We start from the raw sequence: 19,735 nt of genomic DNA, 5'->3' as shown, positions 1-19,735 counted from the left end.
GGATTGTATACCTCTCAGGAGTTTGTTTCATGGCCAAATGATAATGAAAAAGGAAGGATAGAAATTTCTTCAGGATACCTGTGTAAAGAGCGCAGCTTCAGATAGTTGCAGTTAAAAGGTGCAGCAGCGATGAACATCGTACATGTATTCTCCATTTTGCCAGACGATGTCAAATTTTTCATTGAATCCACGAATTTGTGCGTCAACATTCCGGACACAGCTGTCCCATACGCCATAACCATGTGCATAAGAAGTTTGTTCTCCTCGTTACGTATTTTGACATGGATTTTGAAAAAAATGTAGTGCCTGAGTGGTAGAATGTTGAATTTGTGCGTACGAAACTCCTGCTTTGATTTTAGCTCGTATTAAATGGGTAATGTGGTGGACAAAGAGCGCATGTGTGTGTTTTCTTGGAGGTTTCTCGTTTCCTCACACTTTCTTTATTCCATTATTTTGTTTATTCTCATCATCGCCGCCTCCATTAACATACATGGCATAATTGTTGGACGTGAAACAAAGATTTTATACGGATTTGGAATTTTTGTGTATTATCTTCTTGTAGTCATCAATTGTCTATTAGTATAACTGTGTTTGCATTACGTGCAACACAGGCTTCAATGTTATAGAAGGATAATTTTCAGTTGTGATTGCGCCAGCGTATTCAACGGAGGAATAACCAGCGTATTCAACAGCGAACATTGCTCGACCTCAGTGTTACACTTACATTATAGCTACATTAGGTTACTACTGAGCTATGATAAGGTTAGAGCCGGATAAAGGAGTGAAGAGTGCCCAGATTGCTGTAATATTTATACCACAGGTACCTCATATCCAAAAATAACTTTAACCTGAAAATCAAATTCCTTTGAATTTCGAAGTTATTATTTAAAATTCGGAAATCAAAAATTGTTCATGTCTCAGAAACGACTTGAGCTACGAAGGTGAAACTAAATATGAGTTTAGTTTGCTTGAAGTGTCTTACAGGAAATTAGAAACAATGTATTTTGCCGTTCAAATTTCTAGCGAAAAGTGCGCCGGAAATATTCGAATTCAAATCTTTTTGCTTTATGTTTCAGTGATCACATTCTATTTTCCATCATAGAAGCAGTAAAACCACCTGTAATATATTTTGACCGTGGTTTGGTAGCTTCTTTCCAACTTGGTGTAAAATGAGGAAAACTAATGCCGGGAAGCTGTACTTTGCCTGCAAGATAGGCAACCCGCATTACACCATAAATGATTTGACCACGTCTGTGAAGTTGTCCTGCCCACCTAACGAATTTTTCTTTTTCGTATCTATATCGTTAGTTTATCGTTAGTTTACGTTAGTTTTGCTAAAATTATCGTTAGTTTGGAAAAAATAAAATTTTTATTCAAAAAATAAATGGGCAGGCCAACTTCACGGTTCCCCACCCACAAGCGAATTTCAAATTTTTTTCATATCACAACGTTAGTTTACCTTAGTTTTGCTAAAACTATCGTTAGTTTCGGAAAAATAACGATTTTATTCTAGAAATAAAGTTTCCCGCCAACTGTGAAATAGCCCGCCCATATTGAATTATCATAAAATTCCAACTTATATCGTTAGTTTATCGTTAGTTTACGTTAGTTTTGCTAAAATTAACGTTTGTTTTGCAAAAATAACGATTTTATTCAAGAAATAAAGATTCCCGCCAAACGTGAAGTTAGCCCACCTATAAAGAATTATCATAAATTTCCATCTCACATCGTTAGTTTATCGTTAGTTTACGTTAGTTTTACTAAAACTATCGTTCATGGTACTTGAGGTCGTTCATGGTATTCTTGGACAAACGTAACAATATCGTTACTACATCACCAATTGGAGAACAAGTTACTTCCCCAAGTTGGGGAGTTATGCCGGATAGCTTCATTTTTTACATAATACTTTTGGTATTCGTCTTAATGTTGACGATGGCCTTTTTACGAAGTAGTTCAGCAAATGGAACGACAGCACATAGCTGAGAACACATTAGGATTAGAAGTAGAATAGCATGGTTGGAACAGATGAACACAATCTTTCGCAAATGTCATATCTGCGGTCATCTTGGACTTCCCGCAGACGATAGAATGAGACTTAAGAATTCTTTTTACAGGTTCCTATCAGCTGTCTCAGCAGTTTCCTACTCAGCTGAAATTATGAATGAAGATAACAAGATCAATCTCTATTTCCTGAAAGAAAATACCCACATACGTTGCCGTAACAACATTTTACATATTTTTGTATTGTATTACCATCTTGTGCATTATTAACATGTACATTACGCTGTATATATGGGCATACATTATATATTGTATAGGGATAATCCAAAAAGTTGTATTCTGGAAATCATTATCAAAAATATTGGTATTCTGCTAAAGCAGACTAAAAATCAGTGTCACTAGCGCCCTCACAGGTTTCTGGAAAAGGTACGATTATGAGAGTTATATTGCTATGTACAGCCATTCATGACAAGTAAGAAACTCAAAATCGACCATCGTTGATTTCTGATAGTATTCGTGCCGGTCAAAACATTTATAGCGTAAAGTGGGTTGCCTATCTTGCAGGCAAAGCACAGCTTCCCGACTTTGGTGCTTCTCATTTTATACCAAGTTGCAACGAAGCTCACACCACGGTCAAAATATATTATAGGTGGGTTGGTGTTGCTTTTATGGTGAAAAATAGAAGGTGGTCACTCAACGTCTGGCAAGATAGTCCCCCGACTTTAGAAAATTGAAATAACGACTAAGTCATTCGTTTATACTACGTTTGTACCATATGTACCTAAAATATTTTCGTTTGTACCATTTTCCTTATAGGGGTTACTTGAGATGTCAACTAGGGGCTATCTTGGCGCCAAAATAGACCCCCCCGTATCACAATACAAAAAATTGAAATATACCATTCGAAAGCAAATCGTTTGTACCGTTTATACCGAAAAAAGTTTTGTTTTTACCCTGATAGTTTTCGAGAAACAGGGGATGACATTTGGGGGGGCTATCTTGGCGTCAAGATAGCTCCCTTATCGTAGTACAAAAAATTGAAATACACCATTCGAAAGGTGTTGTACTATTGTTTGTACTACTTGTACCGAAAAAAAGTTTTATTTGAACCCTGATAGTTTTTGAGAAACGCGGGATAACATTTGGGGGAGCTATCTTGGCGCCAGAGAACAGCACTCAGAGAGTGAGTGTCTACAGGCACCACAGTCAAGGGCGCCCATGTTGTGGTTTCCAAGGGGGGCAAGTACAAGCGACATTTCAAATATAGTTTCAAACTTTACGGTAACTATTATAAAAATTCTGCTGGGTTTTCGATCTTCCGAAGTACAATTTCCTCAAGGGGGGGGCGAGCGCCCCACCTTGCCCCCCTGATGGGCGCCCTTGACCACAGTTATTAAAAAGTAGAGCTGAAGGAAAACTATTCTGGTCTCAAAGTACCAGAAAAGATAATTTTCTCTAATTTCCTACCTTACCCATCTCAATGCTATCACTAGTGGGAAAAAAATGAGTGAAAAACTCATTAAACGAATATTTAGAAACTAGACACATAAACTTTATATCCAAATAATAAAAACTAAAAAGAATAACAAAGTATGTACAAATTCAGAAAGAAACTGGATTGACAGAAATAATCTTAAACAAAGAAATATAAAAAAATGGAACGTTTTCTCAGCTAAACTGCGTCCTTCCACGTTTCAGTTTTACACCAACTGAAGAAACCAACTGTTTATATATTCACATTAGCGGCACGAGAAGCTCGCCGCTTTCATAGACAAAAGCCGAAAGTAAGTAGACCATTGTTGAATAACACGGTATTTACTTACGGAAAAGGGCAGAAATAGAGCAAAGTTAATTGAATCGGTGAGTGGATAAACACTACTAGTCCACAAAACGCATTTTGAGATATTTGAGGAAAGAACTTTCGTTTGTTAATGCTACAAATGTACAGTCGGTATTATAGCATTCTGCTATAACGTGCGATGTCTTGCAAATTGTACTGATCTTCACTGCAGCTTGTAGTTCTACATCTTTAGTGTTATTTTTGCCTTTACCTCAAAATAGCTTATTTTGGACTCACGCTGTTTTCCCACTCGCCGATTCAATTTTAACGTTGAGTTATTCCCAAAAAGTTCTTTTTTTTTATTCGGATATATGCAGAACTAGAGTTCTAAATACACATAAATTCACATGCATAAACACAATACTTATTACTGGACATAGAAAATGTACATATTACGAGACCTATCTTGCATACAAGATAGTCTCCCAGATGTCATCCTCTCTTTCTCGAAAACTATCAGGGAAGAAACAAAACTTTTTTCGGTACAAACGGTACAAACGATTTACTCTCGAACGGTGTATTTCACCTTTTTGTGCTGTGATACGGGGAGCTATCTTGGTGCCAAGATAGCCCCCCCCAAAAAAATGTCATCCCCTGTATCTCGAAAAACTATCAGGATACAAACAAAGTTTTTTCGGTACAAACGGTACAAACGATTTGCTTTCGAATGGTGTATTTTAATTTTTTGTGCTGTGATACGGGGGGAGGGGAGATACCTTGGCGCCAAGATAGTCCTCGCAAATGTCATCCCGTGTTTCTCGAAAACTATCAGGGTACAAACAACACTTTTTTCGGTGTAAGGGCCCTTTTCACCCCCTTATCCGGCTATACTCTTTGGCCTGTCTCCTGTGGTTATTTTCAGGAAGCATGGCTGGTGCATATGATGCGTGACAAAATTACACTGTTGGTCAATTTTCTGTTCCTTCATCCTCTACACCAGTCGTTTCCAATTGAATACTCTATGATGTCCAAGTTTTTTTCTTGCCTTCTTAGTTTGAGGGGAAGAAGCTGGCACGTAACTTAATAGAAGTCGGCGGTGACGGAAAGAAAGAACAACGATAGCAAAATGCACCGGTTTGCACTACTAACATACTCTTTCTTTTATGCTACGCACTCTTCTTCTTTCCTCATTGTTTTTCTCTCTGCCTTTCTCAGATAGTACTTCGTTGTTACTCATATATTGGGGAATTGAAAAATGACTGCTGTTCATATTCTGGAAATGTGAAAGAATCAGTAAACATTTCTCGTATAAATATCTTACCTCAAATCGAGGCTTTATACTATTTCAGAAGGTGTATTTCATTATTGCTATCATCAGCCGCTTGCCAATTAATTAGTACAAAACCATTCACTAAATGATACTTCCTACCATCTATCTCCAATGTTTTATATTTTAATGGTATAATTTCTATTAGGTCAGTCAGGACCGTATCTTGTGGAAGGGCAAGGGGCAACTTCCACCAAGGAAGCTCCCCACCGTTCGAGGGGGGCCCATTTTAAGACAAAATTTTTTTACTCCATATACGACACGGACATGAAATTATAAATGAAGCATTATACAGATTCGCCACATTACATAAACAAAATAGCACACAAAACGTAAATAAAACAAAAATGAATCGTGGGCCCATTTAAGTATAAAATGTCTACTATTAGGGCCCTAGAAATAACTTTATTCGTATGGCTTTGAGATTTGTCAATATTGTTCCCTTAATTAATTTGTCATGTATGGAATAGGGCTAGGCTCGTAACTAACGACCCCACAGACCTTGACATGCGGGAGGGCCCACAGACTCCGGGAGGTCCATAAAGAGTAAAAGAAAGATGAAAAGAGGGGCCCAAGAATTAGAAAAACAACTTTTTCTAGGGGGTCCAAATACGAGTATTAATGCTTCCCCCCACAGAAAAAATCTAAGTTACGGCGCTGAGGTCAGTTCCTTTCACATTTTCTTCCTATTTTTGGTTGATTTTGTCAATACTTTTCGCACTGATTGAACGGCCACAACAAACAGAAAATTGAAAATGAAATGAAATCTTTGATGAGAGATGAGTGAAATGGTGGAATGAAGAATGTGGGAGGAAACGGGAGAACCCCGAGAAAACCCACGAGCACGGTGTTTGTCCACCACAAAGTTCACTTGGCGGGGGCAAACAGAAAATTGAATGTCAAGACTACATCAATACTTAGTTTCCTTCAATTAGCTATCAAATTATTTCAACACAATCCTCAGAAACATAGATGAGGTGCTTTCTAGTTGTAAATGAAAAGAAATCTTTGAGTTTTACGTCCCACGTATATGCCGGCTATTCTAAAGGAGACGGCGATGATGAGAAATGAATGAAATCTGTGGAATGAGGAAAGTGAGAGGAAACGGGAGGACCCCGAGAAAACCTACGCACACGATGTTTGTCCACCACAAAGTTCACTTGGCGCGAGTTGGGATCGAACCAAGGACTTCATACACTAGAGGTGAAGGCTCTACCACTGAGACACTGTTGCCCCTGCTTTCCGGTTGTGTAAGTAATGTAAAGCTGGACGTTTCACCTTCCGGGCTGCGGTGACTCAATGATAGAATGCTCACTGTGATTTGTGGGGTCCCTGATTCGATCCCAGTTTGCGTCAACTGGGTTTTCTGGTGGACAAATACTCTATGTATGAGTTCTCCTATTTTCTCTTACTTTCTTCATTCCACGATTTCGTTCATTATCATCATCACAGCTCCCCTTTAATCTCGATGCCTGCCAGTGTAGCATTAAACTAAAAAAAAAAAAAAAAAAAAAAAGAGAGACAAAAGGTTCTTTCTCTACATTTTTTTACTTGGTGAAAACTTGGTTGGTGGACAATGCTGATTTCAGTAAAGAATCTAATTAGCAAGAATGTTACAAAGTAACCTCGATTAGACTCAGAGAATTCAATTTTAAGAAATGTATACGAGAATTGACACATTGCTAGTGCACAAAGATTCTGTGTAAACAGTTCAGTCATCTTAATCTTGAAGAAACACAAAAATTCTAAATTAATGCCACATAAATTATATTTTAAAAGAGTCAGATATATCAAACAAAATTAGTTGTTCGGTTTTACGATTTTGACTCTTTACTGCAAACATTATTAATAACAAGTATTACAAAAATTAAATCTTTGAGTTTTACGTCCCACGCGTATGCCGGCTAGGCTAAAGGAGACGATGATGATGAGAACTGAATGAAATGTTATGAATGAATAACGTGGGAGAAAACGGGAGAACCCCAAGGAAACTCACGTACACAGTGTTCGTCCACAACATACTTCACTTATCGCGAGCTGGGATCGAACCAGTGATTCCATGTACCAGAGGTGAACGCTTTACCACTAAGCCACCCCGGCCCCAATAAGTAGCCTATTACAGTAATATAGAATAAATGTATATTGAATATGAAATATATTAACAAATGTATCCAATTGTTCTCTTTCTCCATAATCCATATTCAATTTTCAGAAACTTAATTTAGTGCTTTATTTGAACATTCAAAGAATTTCTTTCTCTTTAACAGTGTTAGCCATATTGAATTTGCGCGATTGCATGCTCACGCCGACACCTTTCACACGCCCCATATATATATATATATATATATATATATATATATATATATATATATATATATATATATATATGCTGAAATAAATAATTGATAATAGTGTAATTTTTCGTCTAGCCTTTTGCGTTCGAATTTTTAAAAGTTTGAACATAAAATTCCAAGTAATGACGGATAGGTCTTTATAGAAATGATTAGAGTGGTGCCCCAAATACACATGTTTTATGTGATGGTCTCAAATATAAAATATTGATATATATCTCATTATTGTATGTTGCATCATTCAAAATCTTAATATAAATTTGTATAATAATACTAACCTGTGTCAAATCATTCTCATTTGTTTACTTACAAAGTAATGCCATTTGAAATAAATCAAAACGTAAGAGTAGTAATTAAACCAAAAATAATATTATAAAGAATTAAAAAAAGGAATCATATTACCTTCTTGTCGAAGAGGAAATAATCATTAACCCATCTAATCGTAGAGGATGTTAATTTCGAAGTGAAACCTGTAATTAAATTGAGTCAATATCACTAAAATTGTATAGGAATTTTACAAGGAAATTAAACGTAAACTAGAAATGATATAGTATTATGCTAGTTTTAACTTTAGGAAACTTACAAGTACCGCATTAAAGAATCACAAAGATTGTGTAATAGTTTCAGATTATATCTTAACTTTGGGTCATAACTGGAAATCACTATTAGTTGTTGAATAGATCATTTGTAGTACAGTTTTTATACAAAAAGACAGTAAAAAACATTTTAAAACTTAAATTCCTTAAGTTGAATACATTACCTGAACTTGTGCTACAGTTTGCTATTGAAAATTAGCAAAAATTATTTATTTTTCTCCAAATATTAACCTTTGGTGTTGAAGTCCAAGCGTCGCCACCGAACGTCTCAAATGCAAGGTTAATAAGAACAATGATAAGCATAGGAAAACAAGCTGTTGCCAAGTCTGGCCAGCGGACTTCAATGCAAAGGAACTCGCATCCTATTGGTTGTAGAGACACCATATCCTGTCACATGTTTACATGAGCTTAGTGACAGGAAAAGGAAAAGGAAAAGGAAACGGATATTTTACATTTCTCCTAACGTTCTGACTCATTAAATAACATTGCCATTGACAAGTGTTTGTGCCCAAACATACGGTAGATTCCATACAAAATACGTTAGTTGGTATTTTTCTTATTGATATTAGAATTCTGCAAATACCATGATGTGTTTTTCATTAATATCGAATTGTTCCTTTGTTCTCAATGTGCGCATAACAATACGGTGTAAATGATTGAGGATGCATTCTTTCTCGGCATTTGAAGTGAACTATGATAAAAAATAAAGCTTTTGCATCGTAAAACATCCTACAAGTTTCGGATTAATTTAGATAGTATGGGAAACTTCCATGGAATTCTTCTTCAATATGTTACGAAAAAGTTTTTATCAACTTATTAATACGTAACAGCAACAGATTAAAGGGATACTTTTTAAAGAAGAGTGATCTTCATGTCTTTTCCTTTTCCTTTTCTTTTTTCTTCCTTTCTTTTGTAACTTTTCGATTACGAATTTCCTTTTGTAAAAGTATATGTAACCTGCCATTGTTAGTATACAACGAAAAAACAAAATTAAGAGTTCAATCAGAATATATTATTATTATTATTATTATTATTATTATTATTATTATTATTATTATTATTATTATTATTATTATTATTATTATTATTATTATTATTATTATTATTATGTCACGATTATAATCGCTTGCATCATACACTCAATTATCTATTTAAAAAATCTGCAAAGGCTATACTAAGAGTTGAAGACGGATTCTGATTTAATCTTTATCACTAGACCCCCGAAACTCCTGTGCCTAGAAATTTATTAAAATTCTGTAGAAACGTTGAGCTTAAATCCTAAAGCATGAATAAAATAAGTCAGCCAAGTTGGACCATTTAAAGGTGAAAAGCGATTTTAAAAATTCACCGCGTTTCACCAAATTTGTGAAAACGTTTGAATTAAGAACTTGAAATTTCGTGCAAATGATTTCTTTAAATCTTAAACTCTGGGTAAGACAAGAGTTCGAGAACTCCACTCTTTAACGGAGAGAGAGGAAAGGGGAGATTGTTTTTTCTTTTTTAAATGTATTATATGTTTGTCTTGAACCGCTGGATTTGAAAACAAAAATGTGGCATATGGGTATTGGGGTAACTAGCATATTTTCCTAGGGGGACCGCAGACCCCTAACTTCTAAGAATTGCAAGAACTTTTCAGAAGATATACTTATTCTCTTTTTACATTACATTTTGAGCTTAATCTCCTCATTCCCGTTGCACTAATCTTGAAGACCAGGGATACAGTCACAGCAGGGTTCGTTGAGTCCGGAAGGCCCCAAAACTTCGAAACTACTTTTAAACGATTCACTTATATTTTGTCTACTCAGCGGCATGCTTATGGAGGTTCCACCCAGTCCAAATCTCACCAACACTACTTTTTTGATGCGCGCTTGTTGACGAATTTCTAACAGAGGCGTCTTCCTCTATTCGAATTCTGGTCTATTAAAGTTATTTTCCCTCTTTCCTTTAGTTCCATGGAGTCTCACTTGCAGAGTGAAATGGGAATTCATTCCGATTGGTTCCGTTTATTGATTCTTTTATTTCAGTCATTTTTCTTTATTTTATAACACATATTCTATGTGCTTTAACTCTATTTTGTCATTAAATGTAGATTAGTGATAATATTATATCAACAATTTTTAATGTTATATATTCCTATGTTCTACTAGTACTAAATAGGTACGTATTTGAGAAGATCTATTTTATGTTAATTACAAATATCTATAAGTTCTCTACTACAATTTTGCACACAATATTAATTATTATTATTCTCAGAGAAAACTATAACAAACATACTGGTGCACTTAAATATCTCATTACTCAAGCTTTATGTTTCGTTTCTGAGAAACACGAATAAATCAACGCAAAATATTCTGTTGTAATTGAACAGTTTTAAACGTTAATAAAAGCACTTAAATTACAGTTTGATTTTATGTTTTGGTACAATCTGTGTTTACAGGATCGGAGTACGATATCTATTATATAAAATTAAAAATGACAAAGGTTGTGACTTCATAATTCTTGAACCAGACGACTGATTTCGATCAAATTTTCAATACAGACGAGGTTCGAGCCTGAAAAGTTTTTTAAAAAAACATTTCACTTTGACGGGGAGGGGGAGAAGAGGTATATCTATATATATATATATATATATATATATATATATATATATATATATATATACTCAATAATTATTGAACTACTTGACCGATCTCGATCAAAAATTTTCAACATAGATGAAGTTAGAGCCTGCGATGCTACGATGGTTTTCATAATTTCACTTTGACGGTGCAACTTGGGGGAGGAGGAAGGGGAGAGATATTTAGGAATGATCGAAAATGACCGATATTAGTGTCGAACCCGTAGTTCTCGGGTGACACTTCCGATGCCGTATAATCCAAATTCAGCCGCGCAACGTGAAGGAGGGGAGGGGAAGACACATATATAAATGATAGAAATTTGCCAATATTAGACACTATAGTTTTACATGTTAGGCAACTCCAAATTCATAGTTTTCGGAGATGAGATAACGAGTTGGGCATTTAAAGTTTTTATTTCAACCCAGCGAGCGGATAATCGAAGCTAGTATTTTCTAAAATAAGAAAGTGCCTAGCTTTTCTGCATAAAAATGACATAACCTTGTTTCGATTTCTTTCTTTCTCTTTTTTTCCCAGAAAATGTATCAAGTACCCGTTGCGCTGTCACATTGTGCTAACAATATCACTTCTAGTGCTAAGCACAGCGAGTTGAAAGATCTCTTTTTTTTATCATTGTAGCTCGAAGATATATTTCGATGCATCTATAGCGCAAAATCCTCCTTTTACAACCAGCTGAGTTCATAGTCAGCCATATAACAACTTAAAGTGTTCTTTATAGATTGGGCTGAAATTTTTGACCTCTTCTTTAGATTTTCCAGGTAATTCCGTACTTTTGATTTTCAAAGGGGCCATGGGCCCAGTCCCATATCCACGGGAGCCTAGGGGGGCCGGCCCCCCTAAATTTTTGCTGGCCCACCCTAAAATTTCCACGGTAGATTTGCAAATAAACTATAATATGCTTGGATCTAGCTTCTCCCTAAATTCTACCGCCCCCCTACATTTTTGGGCTGGCTACCGGCCTGCATTGGCCCCATACTTACGCTATGTACACAGGTGGTCAATCAGTCCAGTGAACACAAATATATTATTAGTTTACATTATGTCACAATTTAAAAGAAAATAAAGAAAGTTTTCAGTAAAGCGAATCAGGAATACTTCTAAACTGTAAAATGGATCTTGCATAATCCAGAAGCATGCTTAGATAGCCTCTCCGAAGGTGTAACATATTCCAAAGTGATAGCTGCTAATGAGCATAATCAATGAAGTTATGGTATAATAGATTTGAGAAAAGTGATCGTAGGCAATGATAAAATTTTAAGATAAATTCAAAGAACTTCAAATGTAGCTAAGCAATCTCTAAGAAATTCTTAATAACATTATACATACTATAGAGGCAGTGGTGTCGATTCTGTAAAACTTCGGCGTGAGGGAAACATTCAGGTATATGAGTTGTATGGCTACATACATCTAACAAAGTATCAATGAAGATTTTAATCACATAGGGGATCCAAGCAAACTTTGAGTGAAGGGTTTATATATTGTAAATAGGATGACAATTGCAACACTGAGTATAAAATTTTGCTACATAACAAGAGAAACCCAATTCAATTTCAAAATCATAAATTATAGGGATCGTCATCAGTGATAAACGTAAAATGAAGCACTTGCTAACCGTTGATGGCAAAGCGTTCGTAAGATATTTATCAGATATTGTTGGTAAATTGAATAAACAACTTCATGGAGCAAGTAAAACTTTTGATGATACAAAGATGAAGGTGCTTATGAGTCCATTACATTTGTAGAGTTACGTCAAGAATATACTACATTATTAATAACAATTTTGACCAGTCCCAATGGCTGAAAGAATGTGAGGTGTCTGATGTTGCTCTTCTTGTCATTGTGACAAGAATATTGATCACTGATTTTAAAGAAATATTTTCTGATTTAAAGCAAATAGACTTTCCAACATTGGCGATGCACCCATTGCAAGTGTACCTATCTGATGTTTCAACGCAAACCAAAAACAACTCTCGGAAATGCAAAATGATGAATCAGTTAAAACTTAGTTCAATATAATAGCATGGCTTGGTGGTAGTACAGAAACTAACAAAAGGAAAACACAACGGTAAAAATAAATAAAATAATAGTTTTATTGCCACAAGCAAGGGAAATAAAGCTTCGTACAGCTCGAGAATGCTAAATTTGTATATTCAGTAAGCCTTAGTTTGTAATAACAAAATTTGAGTTTTTAAAAATTACTTTCATTTGTTTTTAATTTTGATTAAAATGTAAAATTATTGCAAAAAAGGTTGTCAGTAAAGTTACAAATATCAAGGCTCTTTTTTTGTTGTCTTCAAAATTGTATTTTCTATATTTTCGAATTACTTCATAATAACTGTATATATTAAAATTAATTTCTTAGTGATTTCTTTTTGAATACTTCAACTATCTTTCCCACCTTTTGCATCCGCGTTACTAAGAAACTCGTTAAACCATTTGAATGCCTTTCTTTAATATAAGAAGGAGTTCAATTTGTGAATAGGTATGGTTACCATATTTTATGTGCATTTTGAGACTAAAAAAAAAAACCCGTCTTGAAACATTTTCCCAAATTTTCTGATTTGTCTGTATTTCTAAGTTCAAGTGTATCATTAATTCAATTTCTGACATTTTACATATAAATATTTGGTCTAGGAATTAATTCGTGCGGTTTTTAATAAAAATTGAAGCTTTATTTCAAAAACAAAGTAAATGAATACGTTAACAAAAATATTGTCCATCGCTAGCCACTACTTTCTCCCATCTTTCAGGCAATTTACGGATTCCGTGTCGAAAGAATTCCTCATCTTTTGACGCAATCTAATCAAAGATCCATTTTTCGATATTTTCTGAAGAAGTGAACCGCTGTCCAATCAAATCGTTATTCATGCAATCGATCAAGTAGTAGTCAGACGGAGCAGTGTCTGGTGAATATCGCGGGTGGAGTAACACTTTCCATCCGACATTTTCCAAATAGGTTTTGACCGGTTTTGCGACATGTGGTCGAGCGTTATCATCTTGATAAATAAGTTTATTATGCCTGTTATTCCATTCTGGTCGTTTTCAGGCCAGAGCTTGCTTCAAACGCATTAATTGTTGTCGATAGCGGTGTCCATTAATAGTTTCACCAAGTTTCAGAAGTTCATAGTACACCACACGTTTCAAATTCCACCATATATACAGCATAACCTTTGCACAATGAATATCTCGTTTCGGTTGTGAAGGACCTGGTTCACCTTGCTTCACCCAGGCCTTTTTTCGTTTAGGATTCTCGTAATGAATCCACTTCTCATCATCAGTTACAATTCGATGCAAAAATCCCTTCCTTTTCTGTCTTTGAAGCAGCAATTCGCAAACGGTTTTTCTTCTTTCAACGTCTTTCTTTTCAATTCATGTGAAACCCAATAAGACATCTTTTGAATCATTCCTATGGCTTTGAGACGTTTGGAAACTGTTGTTTGCTCAACTCCAAATGCTTCTGCAAGTTCGTCCTGCGTTTGACACGAATCCTGATCAAGCAATGCTCTCAATTCTTCATCTTCAAATTCTTTTGGCTGTCCAAATTGCTTTTGGTCTTCTAAGCAGAAATCACCACCTTTAAACCGTGCAAACCACTTCTGACACGTTCGCTCAGCTAGAGCATGGTCACCAAACACTTCCACTAAAATATGATGACTTGCGGTAGCACTTTTCTTCATGTTAAAGCAATGAAGAATAACTCCCCGCAAAAACACTTTATCAGGCACAAAATGCGCCATTTTCAGTTGAAGAAAAAATGTTGTTGTTTCCGCTTCAAGCAACTGATATATACTAAACAAGATGCTCAATGACAGTAGTTTTCAACGCATGTTTGGATCAACGAAACTATGAGACAATAAGCTAGTTACGCCATCTTTTGTAAAACCGCACGAATTAATTCCTAGACCAAATATATTAGGGTATTTCTATTCCAAGAAGGAATTGTTATACGAGATCAAATCTACTGATAAAGATAAATGAAGAAAGTCAACATGATACGTTAGTAATGTCATTCTATTATTTTTTACACATTTCAATATATATATATATATATATATATATATATATATATATATATATATATATATATATATATATATATATATATATATATATATATATATATATATATATCGGGTGTTGCAAAATAAGTGTTACAATTCTTGGGGGATGATTCCTGCCACTGAGATAAGGAAAAAAGTTCTCTTGAACTTTCGGCTGTCGGACATAGTTTCAGATCTACAAGGTGCCGAAAGCGTGGGAAAATGACTTTCGGACGCCAATAGTTCGGAAACTATCCAACATAAAGAGGGCGGGTAAAAAATTCACTGAAAAAGTCATACCTGCTTTATTGAATTTTGCATGTTTCACAATCCTAACATGCACGCGCAAGGGATTCCCCAAAGGAACGTAGGGAGTCCCGGATAATCTAACAAATGAAACTTGGTCTAAATGGATATGAATTGATAGGTTTTCTACCAGGTCACAATAATTCGTTTGTATTAAGTCGATATCTGGAACAAATACAAAATGGCGGACACCTTCATGCCCGTTGTGTGTGGTTGCATAATAGCCAGGTACGAATGCTGGCCAACAGTGAAGTTCTGAGTATTAAGTGTAGCGAATTTGTACTCAAATGCTCTAGAAAGACATCTGGAGTGTCGGTAAAGCACAATACATGAAGCAGGGTGATTCACATGTGTGGTAACACTTAACGAAAAATGGCCAGAAATGCACTCATACTAAGTAAACGTGAGTTCAAAGCGTCGGAAATGTAAGGATTAGCGTCAAGAACATGAAAGCCATTGTCAATTCACCAATAATATTCCTTCAAATCGATGCAATATGATGTACACGGTTGCATACCAAATAAGGATGCAACAACTGAGGCCAAGTTGAAATTGTGCAATTGGACTCACTAAGAAACTGGGTAAACTAAAGGAAAAATGAAATGAAATCATTGAGTTTTACGTTCCACGGTTATGCCGGTTAGGCTAAAGGAGACGGTGATGATGAGTAATGAATGAAATGGTGGAATGAAGTAAGTGGGAGGAAACGGGAGAACCCCAAGAAAACCCACGCACACGGTGTTTGTCCACCACAAAGTTTACTTGGCGGGGGCTGGGATCGAACCCGAGACCCCAAGCACCTGAGGTGAACGCTCTACCACTGAGTAAACTAAAGGAATGTCACTAGTGGGATCGCATGATCGATATTGAAATGTGGCTTGTGTGTATTGATATCAAGATGTAGCTAATGGACAAATGTCAACATGTCCCACTACTGCTGGGACACCGTCCCACATGCGAAAAATAGGAAAATAACTACTCGGGTATTGAATCTGAGGCCGTGGGTTCCCAGTAGGATTGGAAACTGTGACCACGCGAGCAAAACCGAGTGCTCTAGCCGTGAGGTTCGAAGGAGACTCACTTTCTCTGTATTCATTTCTTTGAGGAGTACCCACTTTGTTTGGCAAGCGCCCTTGTACAGTTTTCCGACATGCTTGTGTGTTTCATTTTGTTACTCTACTGCACAGTTGTAAACAATCAGAGCTTTAAGACGTTTCTTCCTATTTCTCATGTCGTTTTATTTTCCATATGTATGGTGTTCCAGCTGTAGTGTTACATGTGCCAAATTGGTTCATTTTCGTCTTTGTGTTGGCATGTGCACTGTGTGTAAGAAACGAATTTCTGGAGGAATTTTCCTATATTTCGAGTACGTCATATGTCCCAGAAGACGTGGGACATGATAAGTTACAAGTTTGTTATTTTCATGCTCTATCAGAATTTAAACCATGCATTAAGAGATTTCTTTTCATATGTGTCGACTGTGGGACAATGTCCCAAACAAAGAGGGACATTGATACAATCGTGTTCTATTTACGTTCTACCAAACGGTGCACCAGATGAAATAGCAGAATGTACAACGTTATTTTCCCAGTTTTCGCACGTAAGACGGTGTCCCAGCAGTACTGTGACATGTTGACATTTGTCCATTAGCTACATGTTGATATCAACACACACATTGGCCACATTTCAATATCGATCATGCGATCCCACTAGTGACATTCCTTTAGTTTACCCAGTTTCTTAGTGAGTCCAATTGCACAATTTCAACTTGGCCTCAGTTGTTGCATCCTTATTGGAATGCAACCGTGCACATCATATTGCATCGGTTTGAAGGAATATTATTGGTGAATTGGCAATGGCTTTCATGTTCTTGATGCTATTCTTTACATTTCCGATGCTTTGAAATCACGTTTACTAAGTATGAGTGCATTTTTTCTGGTCATTTTTCGTTACGTGTTTTCACACATGTGAATCACCCTGCTTCATGTATTGTGCTTTACCGACACTCCAGATGTCTTTCTAGAGCATTTGAGTACAAATTCGCTACACTTAATACTCAGAACTTCACTGTTGGCCAGCATTCGTACCTGGCTATTATGCAACCACACACAATGAGCATGAAGGTGTCCGCCATTTTGTATTTGTTCCAGATATCGACTTAATACAAACGAATTATTGTTACCTGGTAGAAAGCCTATCAATTCATATCCATTTAGACCAAGTTTCATTTGTCAGATTATCCGGGACTCCCTACGTTCCTTTGAGGAATCCCTTGCGCGTGCATGTTAGGATTGTAAAACATACACAATTCAATGGAGCAGGTATGACTTTTTCAGTGAATTTTTTACCCGCCCTCTTTATGTTGGATAGTTTCCGAGCTATTGGCGTCCGAAAGTCATTTCCCCACGCTTTCGGCACCTTGTAGATCTGAAACTATGTCCGATAGCCGAAAGTTCAAGAGAACTTTTTTTCCTGTCTCAGTGGCACGAGTCACCTCCCAAGAGTTTTAACACTTATTTTGCAACACCCGAGATATATATATATATATATTCCTATTTCGGGAGATTTAAGGAGCTACAGTATATCTGAGGAACCATAAGTCATACAGAGATCATATTGGTGTTGATCAATCAATGGTAAACATTTTGGTACCAAACAGTAACGGGTGGCTACTAGCCAACTTGCCACCGTTTCCTAAATATGTGGAAAAAAGTTCGGATTCGGGATATTTAAGGAGCCATATCTTGGGAACCGTTAGCAATAGAGAGATATTTTGAGCCTTATAACGATTAATTTCAAATTCTTTAAACAATCGTTTTACATGTTGATTATAAAATTCACCGCCTCAATCTGTTTTGTAAATTAAACACGGGTAACTCATCTTTTTTTTTAAAAAAAAAAGTTCTGTTATTCCTTTCACAATTTCAAGAACTTTCTTTATTTTTAACGGAACACAACATGCATATAGTGAAAAATATCAATACAACATAATATATATTTGTAATTATTATTATACTTCGCAATATTTAGCATATGTGCTAAATCCATTTGTAATGTTCGTTGTCTTCGTAAAACAACATGCAAAAAACAACGTGGAAAAAAATTAGTACTCAAGGAAATTATAAATGGATAGATATATCACAAGAATTGTTTAATGAGTATAATAATGAAGTACATAATACAATTGGTATAAAGCCTGTAGAAGTTAATAAGAAAAATTAATTCTTTTTTAAGTTCGTTCTGGCAATGCTTTAGGAGCATTCTCAACTGTTTTTCTTTTCCATCGTCTTGGAATAACTAATAAACATCTCAAAAATTGCGATTTTAAGTTAACACTAGTATCTTATGATTTTACGAATATATATATGTATGAATGTATATGTATATATATATATATATATATATATGTATGTATGTACGAATATATATATATATATATATATATATATATATATATATATGTAAGAATCATAGGCGAAGGGGGCTTCATTCCCGAGATATCGAGTTGATAGGAAGGTGGATCTCAAGGCGAAAGATTTTGGCCATCACCAAATATTTATTTTCCCTCTTTTATAAAGTAGTGAGATCTGAGTCTCTAGATGCAATCTAGTGGAATCTGAAATCTCTTATAAAGTCGCTTATTGGTAATTCCAGCGACGAAATATGCAATAAAACTTGTCTGTAAGTTGGTTTTGGCTAAAGCTTATATTTATTAAATACAAATATTCCCTTGAACTCCAATACACAATTATAGGTCTAGATACGGGAGACCATGATTGTTTGAGCCAAGAAAAAATGATGAAATTAATTAAAAATAATGAATTAATAATAATTTATTTAATGTTTTCTTGCATTATAATCCACAATGGAATTTATAGTTATAGTACTTGTTTCATCAAGGGGTTTGAATGTGAAATGATATACACACTCATACCAAAACGAGTCTCAACATTTAATTTGAAGATATGTGTGAGTGAATTTTGGGAGCTATGAAGTAAAAATCCATACCAAATGCAATAAAAATTCGTACCATGTGGAATAAATACTTATATTAACAATCCAACAGACTTCACCGTGCTGGAGAGAAAACACTGTTATATATGTTTACATTCAAGGGGAAGAAAAACCAAGGTACTATGCAGAAATGTTACAATAACGTTTACTAAGCAGAGTACATGTTTCTTGCATATCAGACTAGTATTTAAAGGCGGATATATAGACCATCCATTGCAGTCTTATCAGAGTGTATCGTAGTGTATTTCGTTGTGTGTAGTGCAAAATGTCGCATTACATGAAACGCACTATATGTTATAAAGTAGATATCTATCATTAAGATCTTGTTTATCACTTTAAAATACATTATTCGTACTATGATTTGTTTCTCGGATCTGTCGCTCAGAAATCGGGGAAAAGTCGAATTGATTGTCATATTTTAATTTTTTACTATCCTGGAAAGTTGAACTTTTGACATACATTATACACTAGTTGTAATGATATATAGATAATTATAACACAAGAACACCTAGCATATTCGTTATATATGTGTGTGTGTGTGTGTGTAAAAATCGTTAAGAATATATTGTTTATATAGAGATATGAGAAGAATTATTTAAGTCTATATTCGATAATATATATTACAAAATTAGTGTCACGTAGAGGATTTCATGAAGAAGAGAGTTTAATAATATGTATTAACAA

The 19,735-nt window shown here is 35.4% G+C and overlaps 1 protein-coding gene across 2 annotated transcripts in view; it reads right to left on the bottom strand.

Moving 5' to 3' along the window:
• LOC145690422 (uncharacterized) overlaps positions 1 to 19,735 on the bottom strand; it is a 64,441-nt gene that overhangs the window by 31,267 nt on the left and 13,439 nt on the right. For both annotated transcript variants that reach the window (XM_081765279.1, XM_081765280.1), the window contains exon 2: positions 7,862 to 7,929. The gene's annotated coding sequence lies outside the window, so the exon portion shown is untranslated. The remainder of the gene's footprint in view (positions 1 to 7,861; positions 7,930 to 19,735) is intronic.

Source organism: Thermobia domestica, chromosome 7, assembly GCF_964235325.1.
Source record: "Thermobia domestica chromosome 7, izTheDome1.hap1.1, whole genome shotgun sequence".
NCBI classification, from domain to species: domain Eukaryota; kingdom Metazoa; phylum Arthropoda; class Insecta; order Zygentoma; family Lepismatidae; genus Thermobia; species Thermobia domestica.
Note: the sequence above shows the minus strand (reverse complement) of the source record. Positions and strands in the feature narration are given on the sequence as shown.